The 15,257-nt window shown below is 49.1% G+C and overlaps 1 protein-coding gene across 5 annotated transcripts in view; it reads left to right on the forward strand.

Moving 5' to 3' along the window:
* Calx (sodium/calcium exchanger 3) overlaps positions 1-15,257 on the forward strand; it is a 327,704-nt gene that overhangs the window by 131,699 nt on the left and 180,748 nt on the right. For 3 of the 5 annotated variants that reach the window (XM_050181077.3, XM_055072463.2, XM_055072464.2), the window contains exon 1: positions 14,047-14,444. The exons of 1 other annotated variant lie outside the window; for it this stretch is intronic. The gene's annotated coding sequence lies outside the window, so the exon portion shown is untranslated. Of the gene's footprint in view, positions 1-14,046; positions 14,445-15,257 lie in introns of those variants that run through there. One more of the 5 variants, XM_055072462.2, reaches the window with a different exon arrangement.

A 15,257-nucleotide genomic window follows, 5' to 3' on the forward strand; every position in this document is an offset into this window, starting at 1 on the left:
GAGGCAGTGCAATCAAAGAGAAGGGTGGCGTGATTCTGATGATGCTACAGCATTGCAGTCGCTCAGGCGCAGTGATTTTGTTTTCTTTCAAACGCTGGCTTCTCAGCGACTATCCCCCAAATTCTAAATAAACGACACATTGATGCCAAGTTATGTGAGTAGAAATGTGCTGAATGGTTCAAGGGGACTTGGCGAGCGGTTCCCAAAGGAATGAAAGAAGGAATCGCGAGCACATTTACACGGTCGTCAAGGCAAAATTAACCGTGATTTCGATAAAAAAAGAATGCGATGCTTGCAACGCAAAATGTGCTTGAGCCAATGTGCCTCCAGCGGCCATTCGCGTGGCAATCTTGCGTGTATTCGCGAGCTTCTCTCACGCTCGGAAAAACACTTTTATGTAGCCCGCACTGAGGGACAGAAAGCTGTTATCGAGAGTGTTTTCATGTTTCCCTACAATTTTCTCACTGACACTTTTCATCTAATTAAGAATATTTGAGAAGCTGAATACTTAATTACGACTAATTATGTAATTAGGCAGGATGCAAAAAAAACAACACAGATACATTGACCATCTCCAAGCGACGGCAAACAACATTACCTTGGTCCTGTCCAGTTACGCGGCGTTTGCGTACTTTTAAAAAAATCTTGGTGCACCATAATTGGCACGCCCTGTATACGTTATTCAAGCGCATAATGACTTTACGAAAGGAAAGGAAAATTGGGCGCCGACTCTGCGACACAACGGAGTTGCAACAGATTTCAAAGGAGCTAGCGCTAGCTGTCCCAGATCATTATCGATGGTTTCTACGGGAACTTTTCACTTCGTTCCCGATAGAGATGCACCGCAGTACAAAATGACCAGACCCAGAATGCACAACGAGTCGGCACGAATAAGTGTTCACCGTGTACGCTATACTGCGTGAAAAAGAAAAAATGCTTTAAATTACTTTCCCTCTAGGAAGCGGCGCCGTAGTCGCCACCGACATTCTCTGTTCTCAGAGCTGCGGCGTCGGACGACCGCTAATGAACTCTAAGCTGTCCGGAGTGCTCTAATTGAGACCGCCGCCACAGGTAATTAGGACGTCGCCGCACTGCAGTCGCCTGGCGTCGGCGACGAGCCCGGATAAAAATGCAAGCGCGTATGGCGCCGGCCACAACGTGGCCGTCCTCTGGTCGTTTAAATGGTTGAGTAATGATGACTAACGACTTACGCCGTCCCGTAGCGTGTCACTAGAGTGCTTATCGCTTTGCTTGACGTATACATCTCTCAACTGTGTGGTCGATAACTGACACAGGCGGTGTAGGACCCGATCGCGAGGCCCGTTGGCTCGCGATCGTCAACTCGGTGAAAGTCAGCAGCGAATACATCCGCCGTGGTTTCTCAGTGGCTGTGGTGTCGGGATGCCAAGCGCGAGGTCGCGGGATCGAATCCTGGCCGCGGCGGCCGCATTTTGATGGGGTCGAAAACACCCGTGTACTTATATTTTAGGAGAGAGAGAGAGAGAGAAGAGAGGGAGGAAGGTGCAAATGACAGGAAGGCAGCAGGGAGGTTAACCAGAGTTAAAACCTCCGGTTTGCTACCCTGCACAAGGGGAAGGGAAAGGAGAAGTAAAGATGGAAAGAAGAGCGGTGACGAAAATAAAAGCGTGAAAAAAGATGAAAAGGAACGGAATGGGATCATCATAGTCTTTCCAATAGGCCACTGTCACGTAAAAAGGTCAACAAAGCCTTGAGCGACTTTCGGTGCGACGACAGTTCATGATTATAGGTGCACGGTAAAGAGCCCTAGGTGGTGCAAATTTCCGGAGGTCCCCACTACGGCGTGTCTCATAATCAGAGCGTGCGTTTGGAACGTGAAGCTCCATTTTTAATTTTTTTTTCAGCAGCAATTACGGGTAGTACCCCTATATGACGCCAATACGACGGTGACATGACACCGACCTGCCGGTCAATTCTTGTGGCATTGAATAAACTTCACTGTAGAGTACGAGGACAGGTAATTGCAGAAACGGCATAGCTTTCGGGATAAGTGCAAAAAAAAAAACAAGATTGCTGTAACACTTGCGTGCTGCTATTTTTTATTCGCAGCAGAGAGAGAGAGAGAGAGAGCCTAATAGAGTTCGAAATGACATCTCCATGCCTCTTCTCATATTCTTGAGATCTGCGGGACATACAAAATGGCGTGAAATGGGCGATTTTTTACTCGGCTACTCTCGGCATCAAAGCTATCGCGCGAGACATTGCAGCAGGTCTCACGAACTTCGGTTCGGATCGCGAGCACGAGCTTGAAAAGGGGGGGCATCAGACTTGGCCCCGAGCTAAAGCTTCCTCAAAGAGAAAGCTGCAGCTCGGGGTCAACACCGATTACCCTCAATTTGGATACGTGTAAAACGCGGAACTGCTTTCATGAAACAAGTTATTGGGCTATAAACCTTTTCTCGTGATATCATTTGCGCGTTTTACAGGTATTCAAACTGAGGGAAGTCGTAGTCGCTGGATCCCAGCTTTGGAACTGGCGACACTAGTGAGCTGCAACTAAAGCACATCATCAGCCATGGGCATGAACTGGCCTATTCGCACTGCGAAGTTCATATATATATATATATATATATATATATATATATATATACACTGTGTGTATTCTGATTAATAATCGTATTTTCTTCTATCATGAGCCAACCGCTGGACCGACATCAATTTTAATTTTGTCGCGTTGAATAAACAGTCATATCCTAGCAACTCTAGGAAGCAGAAAGTTTATTTAGGCCTTGATACTTTTCTTTACACATATTGCCGAAAATGGGTAAGTAGAAAAAAGGAATTGAAGCACGGAGTTTACTGATCCGTATCTATATGCATCAAACAAATAGATATCGCCGTAACGTAAACTGATTCCGTTAGAACAGCGAGTGCTAATTGGCAGCGACCTTTAGAGCGAAGCTCTGCCATAATGTCATCAGCGCGGACAGCAGTGACAACGTGCATACTAAAACCGAGCTTTCCCAGCCGTCGTCCTGCGCCGCTGAAAGCCGGCGCGCACACGGCGTGAGCGGTGTCTTATTTAGAAATCGCGCCAGCAAAGCAGCGTGCCCCGTAGTCTCGAATTCTTGGCGCGAAACGTAACCATCAATGACTGTAAAATAAAAAAGAAAAATTACCTTACACTAATCTCACTCAGACAGCTACTTCAGCAACTACTTCCCTACGGAGTGTTCTTCCGAGCTAGTAACGCGTGATTTTTTTTTTTCTTTCTCGCATCATGCTTTATTGTTCGACCGAGTTTCGTACGGCTGCGGCAGTGAAAGCCCGAGTGTGCAGTCCAGCGAAGCCAAATGCGTGAGAGTCCCTAACCGAACCTTACGCGCGTGGGCTGTCAGGGATGAATCACCACAGGGACGAGAACGCAATTTACAAGGCTTCGTTGTGTTTGATGTATTAGTTGTCAAATTAGCGCACGTCTGTGAAGCATTTGCTTTCCAGTTTCAACTATCAGAAACGTGTCTTTTTTGTTAGCCTTTCGTGGTGCGTCCTTTTTATTCCGGGCGTAAAAGTTAAAAAAGAAATAGAAAGAAAAAAAGTTACTGTAAGCTGTCCTACCTGAAGCTACGCTCTTAACACGGTTCAAAACGTTGTATCAATTGACCCTTGATGACACCCAAGAAGGATGCCTAACCCGCCGTGGTTGCTCAGTGGCTATGGTGTTGGGCTGCTGAGCATGAGGTCGCGGGATCGAATCCCGGCCACGGCGGCCGCATCTCGATGGGGGCGAAATGCGAAAACACCCGTGTACTTAGATTTAGGTGCACGTTAAAGAACCCCAGGTGGTCAAAATTTCCGGAGTCCTCCACTACGGCGTGCCTCATAATCAGAAAGTGGTTTTGGCACGTAAAACCCCATAATTTAATTTTTTTTAGAAGGATGCCTATTGCTTTCGCTTCGCTCGAGGACTTCAGCGTTCAACGTGCACAATAATAACTCTTGGGCAAGAGCTAAAATTTGATCATTTCGCATTTGCTTCCGCTAATTCATCCTACTCGACTTTAGCTCAGAAAGGTCTCTTATCGGAATATTACCTGCTATGGAAATCTGTTAGATACGTTCTCCGCGGTCCTCGCGCTCACTGACAACGCGTGACTGACAGGCGCACGGACGGGCTTATCAACGAGCAGATAGCCATAGAAATCCATTCCGACGCCTGTGAATCTAATCTATCGCGGGATTACATCACGGACTGTATGACGTAAAATGAATGCTTGTTGCCGGAAGATATGGGATGCATTCCTTGTTAATGCCACCCACTGTAGGAAAACCTCGCGCACGCGTTCGAAAGTTTATAGCCTATGGAAACGAAACGCGACTTAGAAAAAAAAAGTGCAGGAGCAGCGCTATCCTGCTTTCTTATCCTCCTTGCTCTGTGCCCGTTTTTGTGCTATGCATTGTGTAGATGCCGCAGCTGCAATGCCGAATGCCAACCACTGCACATACAATCACTAATCAAAGCGGCTGTTTTTCGCGACCTTTATCCTAGCGCCATAAATTTATGCCCTTTGTTCGGGAAAATAAAGAGTGATTGATTGATTGCTTGGTTGACAGAAATATATTGGTAGACTAACTGTAAGTCCTGCGCAAGAGGCACTAAGTTTATTCGCTATCCGTCTCCAGCTACTCATTAAAGTAAACATCTCTCGTTCTCTGTCTTTGCTTGTGATGTCTAAGTCACCCGAAAAGTTTAATGACCGAATTGGTGTAATTCCTCATATGATGTTCTGTCAGGCTATAGACCTGTCAACAATATTACCTAACGTGTTCTTTTCTTGGAGAGAAGGACAGCTGTTTATCTATTACGTAGCTGATTTTATTTTTTTCTGTAATTGGATCGTTTTTGTTTAACATTACGGGAAACCTAAAGCGCTATTTGGCCTGGTTACATGGATTGTGTAGAGAGGCCAACATCAATTGTGCGAGAAATTGCAATGTTCATGTAGCTAGTTCAAGAAAATTCGCTGTTTTATTTTTTTATTTGTGAACTTTCGTATGTGTAATGAATTTGCAAAATTTAGGCCAATTACTACTTAAGTTGTTAATATTTAGCAGGAACTGCACCTCTTTTGGAATGCTGGTCCTTAAAACGTGCTAAATATACATTAGCATTATCTTAGCAGTTTCTCAAAAGACGCCCTCTAGCAATTCGGTATCCATTAATTGCTACGCCAATACGTTTTATTTGGACTTTTGCGGACGGATATTTTGGGAGTGGGGCTAAACTGGGAATTCCTGTTAAACAAACAGCAATTATCTGCGTTAATTTAGCGTTGTCAACACTTAAGACATTCCCCTGAGTAAATAGCTGGAAAATTAAATAACTAATCATTAGTTACCTACGTGCACATTGCAATTTATCATGCAGGAAACTTCACGTCTCTTTCAAAAAACAGCCTGAAAATTCGGAACAGCTGTACCTTTCACAGGCAGTGTCGACATCACATTTTCAAACTAAAAGACATCAAAAACAAATAAGATGTTATACGTAATCACTACACGGCATCCTTTGAACACGAACGGAAAGCTGTGAAGCGCGCACTTTTCTTTCTCTTGAAATACGTAAGTGTAGAATGAATCGAACGGCGTTTCGACAGCACAAGCTAACATTTATCAACTAAGGAACACACAGACACACACACACACACGCACACGCACACGCACGCGCGCACACGCACACGCACGCACGCGCACACGCACGCACGCGCACACGCACGCACGCGCACGCGCACACGCACGCACGCGCACGCGCACACGCACGCACGCGCACGCGCACACGCACGCACGCGCACGCGCACACGCACGCACGCGCACGCGCACACGCACGCACGCGCACACGCACGCACGCGCACACGCACGCGCACGCGCACACGCACGCGCACACGCACACGCACGCGCACACGCACGCGCACACGCACACGCACGCGCACACGCACACGCACACGCACGCGCACACGCACACGCACGCGCACACGCACACGCACGCACACGCACACGCACGCACACGCACACGCACGCACACACGCACGCACGCGCAGGCGCACACGCACGCACGCGCAGGCGCACACGCACGCACACACGCACGCACGCGCAGGCGCACACGCACGCACACACGCACGCACGCGCACGCGCGCACGCACGCGCACGCACGCGCACGCGCGCACGCACGCACGCGCGCACGCACGCACGCACGCGCACACGCACGCACGCGCACACGCACGCACGCACGCACGCACGCGCACAGACACGCACGCACGCGCACAGACACGCACGCACGCGCACAGACACGCACGCACGCGCACAGACACGCACGCACACAGACACGCACAGACACGCACGCACGCACACAGACACGCACGCACACAGACACGCATGCACAGACACACGCACGCACGCACGCACAGACACACGCACGCACGCACGCGCACACGCACGCACACGCGCACAGACACGCACGCACGCACACAGACACGCACGCACACACACAGACACACACAGACACGCACAGACACACACAGACACACGCACGCACGCACGCACAGACACAGACACACACAGACACGCACAGACACACACAGACACACGCACGCACGCACGCACAGACACAGACACAGACACACACACACACAGACACAGACGCACGCACGCACGCTCAGCCACACACACAGACGCACGCACGCACAGACACACACACACACGCACGCACGCACAGACACACACACACACGCGCACGCGCACAGACACGCACGCACGCGCACGCGCACGCACACAGACACACACGCACGCACGCACGCACAGACACAGACACACGCACGCACGCACGCACAGACACAGACACACGCACGCACGCACAGACACAGACGCAGACACACACGCACGCACGCACGCAGAGACACAGACACAGACACAGACACAGACGCACGCACGCACGCACAGACACAGACACAGGCACAGAGAGAGAAGTGGTTCTTGTGCAGAAAGACCACAGTCAGCAAGAAACAAATAGGGCACAAACAACTGAAAGGGCGATGTCAAATCTGAACAATAGTTTCGTGGTAGACTTGCTGAGATATTCTGCTTTGGACACTTACCGGTTAGTTTGGAAGGTTCGCTTTATAGTAAAGGCAAAATTTCAAATGACTAGTTCACCACATATTTTAACGCGACACCTGCGCTGCGTAAAGAATTATCTGGCTCCGAGTTCCTCAAACGTTTCCAGAGTTACATTTGCAAGGCGGTCGCGATCAACAACTGCTGACGACAGGCCCTCGTCTCCCGCGTTGTGGACACCTTTAATCTCGGCCCAACATTCATCGAGCTGATGTGATTGCGCGGGCTCGCTCGGTCACTGTGTAAACACTCGCTGTTACAAAACGCGTGCGCCACCTTAATTAAACCCTACTGTGTAAATAGCAACGTAAGGAAGGGGAGGTGGAGGTGGGGGTGGGGGGGGAGGCTTGCCGATCGAGGCACATGATTCTTTTGCCCGAACGCGCGTGAACTTCTCAATGCGCACCTCCATTTGGGGCCGCACGACAAAAAAAATTGAAAAAGAAGAAAGGTAATTAGCGACAACCTTATTGCGAAGGCCATCTTGCCGGTGTTTGCTGCTGCACAAACAAAGCGGGCTGCGCTCGAAACGGCCGCGGTGAACTCTAGATGAAGAGGACGTCGTTGTCGCGGCTTACGTGCGCCGTATGTATGTCGGCGGGAAAACGTTCCTGAATAGGTGCTAACGACGCCGATGGCGCAAGTGCCGACACGCCGGCCTCGTTAACTGAGTTTAGCGCGTAGTCCTGCAGGGCGAATGCGGCCAGCTACGAGATTTCACGAGCTTTTCATCCCTCCCCGTCTTCCCTTTCCTCTTCATCTCCAGCTCTGAAGCGCTGATTTCGCAACTGTGGCTGACGATGACGGGTTGAGCGAAACGCGAAGGCGAAGTGCTGAAACGAACCCGTTCCTAATGCAACGGAGAAGGTTTCCGAAAGTGAAACGAGCTTGTCGTGGCCTGTGGCATGTCTGACATCTCACAGGCGGGTACCCTAACACGTTCGCGTGTGTTTGGAATGGTGAGCTGTTTTTTTTTTTTTCATAACCGGCGCAGTAATGTTGATCCACGTGCACCGTAATTGAAGCCTCCTTTCTAGGGTTATCAGGAAAATGAGGTTACGTAAGACCGAAGGCGCTAGTTAGTTTTGGCTTAGCTGTCGAAGTGGCACGAAAAGGGAGCTACACCGCCTGACAAAGAGGGAGGCTCGAGACAGTTTTAGGAGAGTGTGCGAAGTATTACGCACGATCTCCACGCAACCACTTTGCGTAACGCTTCGGTGCGCGTGAGTTGAAGATCTTAAGTTAAATGTGCGGGAAAGCGAACGTAAGGAAAAACGTGATCTGGAGGCTATTGCCAAACCTGCCCAGGACAATAGACGCCGTCGCAGCAGGTCTTTGTCTGCACGAAGTTTCAGCTGTATATAACCTCGATTTAACCAACGCGTAAGTTTTCGGGTGACAGCAGGCTTAGTGGGAACTTCAGCCTACGCTCTGTGGAAGCAGATGGCTGGTGACGTGCGCGTCGTTGTAAGTGGTAAAGCAGTACCGGGAACGTTAAATCCATCAGGCAGACTTCTTACACAAGCGAGCGAAACACTCACCCTTTCATAACTATAGGAAGCGTTTGTGCTAACTTTCGTTTTGAAGAAGTGGTCGCATGAAATTTTAAACTTGTCATTCTTTCTTGCTTTGGACGAAGGTAAAATCCCTCTAAACCCTAGGAGTGAGTGAGTGAAAACTTTTATTGAGTCTTTTAAGAGTTTCGCGGTTACGAGGTCTTCGTCGTCTTCATCTGCTTGGCGCTGGCGACTTGAGACTTCTCTTCAGCAAGGGTGGGCCCCTATTCCAAGGCTCCACTGAGTCGTGCTGCATCGCTCGCGTGCTGCACTTATGTGTACAAGGGTTAAACCTCAGCCAATTTTTTCCCTTGGTGCGGTGCCACACCTACACTCTACCACATCACCTGGGAGTGCGAACGCAACAAAGCATTCCACAAACACGAACACCCGAGTGCGGAGCAATGGGAGAGTCGGCTCACCAGACAAGGTCCGTTAAGTATTATCGCTCGAACAAAGCGCCCCATGTCGGCATGCCCTCCGATTGCACAACGGGAAGCCGACAACGGCGCCCGTTTTTTGCGTTGGCAGGCGTGCATCATTTTTAATATACACACATACGTATACTGCAACCCGTCCTATCACCTCTGCAGCGTAAACAGAGGCGCTTCTTTCTCAGCCGCTACGCCTGCGAGCGACGCTGTTTTTGGCGTCGGTGTGTACGGAAGAAAAAGATACGAGAACAAAAGAAGTCTGCGGAGGGGCACGTGTTGGAAGACCTGCACTTTTTTTCTTTTTTTGTTACAATCGCGACAGAGAAGCAAGTCGAAGAAGTGTTTGTTGCAGATTTCGACAGGCCTGGAGGTCTTTGAAACTTGGTACACTTGAACCTATGAGACGAGTAAATGGCGGCGCTGGTGGCGTGTTGCAGCGATCACTGAAGGCGAGTGTAATCACATGCCGCGTACGCTATGACGATCTTACTTATAGGAGTGTAATAACGTGACATTCTCGACTCCATATTCTTCCTCTCTGTTCTTTTTATTTCTTGATTGCTTTAAAGGAAGATCTAACCGTAGTACACAAGAGAAAGAAAATCGAATGGGCAAATGTAACGGTGTTTCAAATAATTTATCGTAATATACCTGTTTCTGCAAACTAAATAGTTTCGGGATCAGCACTCGAGAAGTGAACACGCGATGCCGTTATAAAACAGTGGCTCACTGCTTCCTTGCTGCAATCGCTGCTGCTTCAGCAGGTGGGCGCAGCCCGATTGAATGAGCAGAGCCCTTTTGTTTAATAGTATGTTTATAACCAACACCATCATACCTAAACTTATGGATACACAACGTCAGTAATTCTTGTTCCGTGTCATGACGCAAAGATGCTGCCGATGACGCCAGGTCCGATATTTCGAGAGTGACAATAGTGCAAAGTTTAAGAAGAAGAAAATCACCGTGATCCTGCTCATCTGTGTGATTACGCACGATCTCCACGCAACCACTTTGCGTAACGCTTCGGTGCGCGTGAGTTGAAGATCTTAAGTTAAATGTGCGGGAAAGCGAACGTAAGGAAAAACGTGATCTGGAGGCTATTGCCAAACCTGCCCAGGACAATAGACGTCGTCGCAGCAGGTCTTTGTCTGCACGAAGTTTCAGCTGTATATAACCTCGATATAACCAACCCGTAACTTTTCGGGTGACAGCAGGCTTAGTGGGAACTTCAGCCTACGCTCTCTGGAAGCAGATGGCTGGTGACGTGCGCGTCGTTGTAAGTGGATAAAGCAGTACCGGGAACGTTAAATCCATCAGGCAGACTTCTTACACAAGCGAGCGAAACACTCACCCTTTCATAACTATAGGAAGCGTTTGTGCTAACTTTCGTTTTGAAGAAGTGGTCACATGAAATTTTAAACTTGTCATTCTTTCTTGCTTTGGACGAAGGTAAAATCCCTCTAAACCCTAGGAGTGAGTGAGTGAAAACTTTTATTGAGTCTTTTAAGAGTTTCGCGGTTACGAGGTCTTCGTCGTCTTCATCTGCTTGGCGCTGGCGACTTGAGACTTCTCTTCAGCAAGGGTGGGCCCCTATTCCAAGGCTCCACTGAGTCGTGCTGCATCGCTCGCGTGCTGCACTTATGTGTACAAGGGTTAAACCTCAGCCAATTTTTTCCCTTGGTGCGGTGCCACACCTACACTCTACCACATTGGCTGAGGTTTAACCCTTGTACACATAATTTTCACGAGCGAAAGGTCTGCTTTGCTTGGTTTTGCCAATACTATGCGCAGTGTTTCAGTAAAGTTAGAGCCGCAGTTTTTCACACATCTTGCACATGCTGCCGAACGGCTTGTGCGTGAAATCGAAGTGAAACCTAGACGTTGCAGTAGAGCTTGCCGCCAGCCGAAGGATGTGGTTCGAAAAACGGTTGTTGTGGGTACCGTTGTACACAGGGCTTCGTCTCGTTCTCCTTGCTGTTCGCGTTCCTTAACGACGGTGGCGGTTGCAGTAGCTCCAATCTCGTCACGCTTCCGCGCTTGGTAAGCTTCTCGATAACGTGCTATTCTGGCCTCCCTTTGCTCCGGTGTTTCAGGCAGGCAACCTTGCTTGAAATTTCGCAGCCTGCCGTCTAGCTATATCTACCGGATGATTGGGTTCAGCCTGTCGCTTACGCTGATGCACACACACAGATTGCCCAGCCGGCGCGCCATCCATGGCGACACTGAGCGACCAAGCGCCGGTGAAGCAGCCGTGAAAGGTGCGTTTATAGACCGACGTTATCGGCGCGCGGGCGAGCGTCGCTCGATGCCGGGCGCGTCGGATCGCGTTCGGTTTACGTTGGCTGCGCCTAGCAGTGCGTCGAACCATCGGCCGAACTACAGACGCTGGTGTTCTCGCCAACGTGACGTAGTGTGTGCGCACGCTCACGCTACGTCGGACTATCTTTGCTCCTTTCAGCCTTTAAGTTAGCCCCCCAAGTCACGTGGTGCCGCAGCTGCGATGCCTCTCCGCAGCGGATCACGTGGCGTGACGTCACACCTGCCAAACACGCTCTCCGGCGGCTCAAGGTCATGCGCGACACGATGAATGACCTTGAAAGACGGCGAAGTAGAGCTTTCGCTCTAAATTCTGGCTAGCGTAAAGCGCTCTAAATAATGACCGTGGTTCAACGCGGTTACACCAAGTTTGTCGAGCAAAAGCACCGTTTTGCTTGCTTGGGAAAGGACGCAGATGCTGCTCGGCTCTGTCAGAAACTACTGCATCTACAATTGCACCACAATACCTAACATAGACGCTGCTCCGTGCGGCAGCAGCAGCAAGAGAAATGGCCTTCATGCTCCGTCTCGCTTCAACGCAAAGAGTCGAAAGCACAGCGCATACGAAACTGCTAGCACTCGGCGCACTTTGTACACATCGCAGATCGCTTTAAGATGAGGCCTGTGCGACCGCGCACTTTGTCCACATCGCAGATCGCTTTCAAGATATGGGCGGCCGCACGGCGTACGCAGCAGCCGCCGGTAGTGGCGAGTGCCAGTTTGACCTTGGCTGAGCTTGAAGATCATATTTACGAAACCAGGCGTTTTCTGGGTTTCCACCTTGAGTAGTAGAGCTATCGCTCTAAAAACCATGTCTTGTCCATCTGCTATTATCAGCCATGATTTCGCACGAATTGGCCAATGGCGACGTGATGCCAAGTATGTGCAGTTCTCGCTACATCGCTCAAGCTAAGCAGCACCACGATATAGAGGTGCTTGGAAGGTAGATCGATCATCGAGACACTCCTAGCGCTCCGCACCTGTCGTTGTATAGTTAAGGTGTTCACTTAATAGCAGTACTGGCATGGATACTCGAACCTGTAAAAACTCTACCACACGCGTCTAGAGCACGTAAAAGGATGCAGCCTATAGCAAGTGCGTAAATGCCACTGGCAATGTGCCCCAGTAGACTACTTACAGCCACTGTGTATTTGCAACTGTGTATGCACAACTGTGTATGCACAACTGCGTATGCACAACTGCGTATGCACAACTGCGTATGCACAACTGCGTATGCACAACTGTGTATGCACAACTGTGTATGCACAACTGTGTATGCACAACTGTGTATGCACAACTGTGTATGCACAACTGTGTATGCATAACTATGTATGCACAGCTGGGTATGCGCAACTTTGCATGTGGAACTGGACATGTAAACGTTCTTGCCCAATCCTCCAAGAAGGGTATGCGCCACTTGGTAGGTAGGTGTCCGAATAGATGCAGAGCGACAGACACTAAATGAAGTTGGGAATGGAGGCGGCCGACAAAATGGAACCAGAGCATGCACCGAGAGAAGAGCGCTGAACTAAATCAAAAGGAAGAAGGAGCAGGGAGTACGTTACATTGAATACCAAAGTACGGTTCGCTTATCGCGTAATCACACAGATGAGCGGGATCACGGTGATTTTCTTCTTCTTAAACTTTGCACTATTGTCACTCTCGAAATATCGGACCTGGCGTCATCGGCAGCATCTTTGCGTCATGACACGGAACAAAAATTACTGACGTTGTGTATCCATAAGTTTAGGTATGATGGTGTTGGTTATAAACATACTATTAAACAAAAGGGCTCTGCGCATTCAATCGGGCTGCGCCCACCTGCTGAAGCAGCAGCGATTGCAGCAAGGAAGCAGTGAGCCACTGTTTTATAACGGCATCGCGTGTGCACTTCTCGAGTGCTGATCCCAAAACTATTTAGTTTGCAGAAACAGGTTTATTACGATAAATTATTTGAAGCACCGTTACATTTGCCCATTCGATTTTCTTTCTCTTGTGTACTACGGTTAGATCTTCCTTTAAAGCAATCAAGAAATAAAAAGAACAGAGAGGAAGAATGTGGAGTCGAGAGTGTCACGTTATTACACTCCTATAAGTAAGATCGTCATAGCGTACGCGGCATGTGATTACACTCGCCTTCAGCGATCGCTGCACCACGCCACCACCGCCGCCATTTACTCGTCTCATAGGTTCAAGTGTATCAAGTTTGAAAGACCTCCAGACATGTCGAAATCTGCAACAAACACTTCTTCGACTTGCCTCTCTGTCGCGATTGTAACAAAAAAAGAAAAAAAGTGCAGGTCTTCCAACACGTGCCCCTCCGCAGACTTCTTTTGTTCTCGTATCTTTTTCTTCCGTACACACCGGCGCCAAAAACAGCGTCGCCCGCAGGCGTAGCGGCTGAGAAAGAAGCCTCTGTTTACCCTGCAGAGGTGATAGGCCGGGGTGCAATACGCATACGCGTGTGTATTAAAAATGATGCACGCCTGCCAACGCAAAAACGGGTGTCGTTGTCGGCTTCCCGTTGTGCAATCGGAGGGCATGCCGATATGGAGCGCATTGTTCGAGCGATAATGCTTAACGGACCTTGTCTCTTTCCGTCGAGGACGACGACGGGGCATCGAGGGACTCTCGGCGAGCGAGCTTTCGTGCTGCTCCGTTCGCCGAGCGTTTGTGTGTCTGCGTGAGAAGAGCAAGTTTGTTGGCGGCAGTGAAGAACTTGGGGGAAGTCTGTATGCCAGCGTGGTCTACGCGTTTGAAAAGAACAAAATCTGCGTGTGACTTTTTAATGGTGGTGCTCGTCAAGCGAGCGCCGTGCTTATCTGGTGTGTGAGATACGCGTGTCGAAACAAGTGTGCGTGTGCTTTTTTTGCTGTCGGTGGTCTCGCAAATCGTTGCTGTCCTCCGACAGACGTTGGGGCTTTCGGTGACAATCCGATACTGATACTTCGAAGGCTTCGCACCGACGGTTGAAGAACGGGCGATACCGGTAAGCTCGGTTGTTCTTGAGTGCCTCATTTCTGGAGAAACACTAAAGTGGTAGGGCACCCATGATCATGGCTGCCTATGGCGGGTTCATAGTTACCTGCCTATAATTGTGCGCAGTGCCCATGTACTTAAATGAAAATAGATGACACTTTCGATACAGCAAATGCATTGCTTCAGTGATTCAGGCCAATGGTTCATTGGTACGAACTTCTGTTGTATGTCTATAATACATCGAATGTATAAGAAAATCGCCAAGCCGTTCTTTACTGTGGACCATATTTGTTCTAAGCTGTTCCAACCAGAAGCAAAATTATGAAGCATGTTTAAACGTCATTAGTTATGGCTCAATTTGCAGTCGATCCCTCCTTTAGGATACAAACATAGGAAGCCAGCGTACAAAGAAGGCACGAAAACAATTTGCAGCCCGTGGATTCGGCTCGCGCCGGCAGGAAGTTGTCTTTTCGTCCGATATTGTTTGCCGTTTCCTATAATCAGTTGTGTGCTAAAGTTAAGACAACAGTGTCCTCTATATCTGGCTTCATGATCTGCTGGCTTCATATGGTTGTGAACCAGCAAACGTCGGGCCTCTCAATTCCCACTGTTCTCTTTGTCTAGATTATTTAATACTGATTTAAATGGCATTGGTGTAACTGTCACATTACGAGTAATAGTTTCAGTAAGCAAGAAGTGAAAGAAAAAGAAATCAGGGGCAACAAATAGCAGGTACAAGGGTTAACTTTATCCCGGTTTATTTTCGAACGCATGGGTGAACAGACTTAAAAAAAAAAGCTCTTCTTTCGTCCGGAATGAATGT

Source organism: Dermacentor andersoni, chromosome 7 (assembly GCF_023375885.2).
Source record: "Dermacentor andersoni chromosome 7, qqDerAnde1_hic_scaffold, whole genome shotgun sequence".
Taxonomy (NCBI): Eukaryota; Metazoa; Arthropoda; class Arachnida; order Ixodida; family Ixodidae; genus Dermacentor; species Dermacentor andersoni.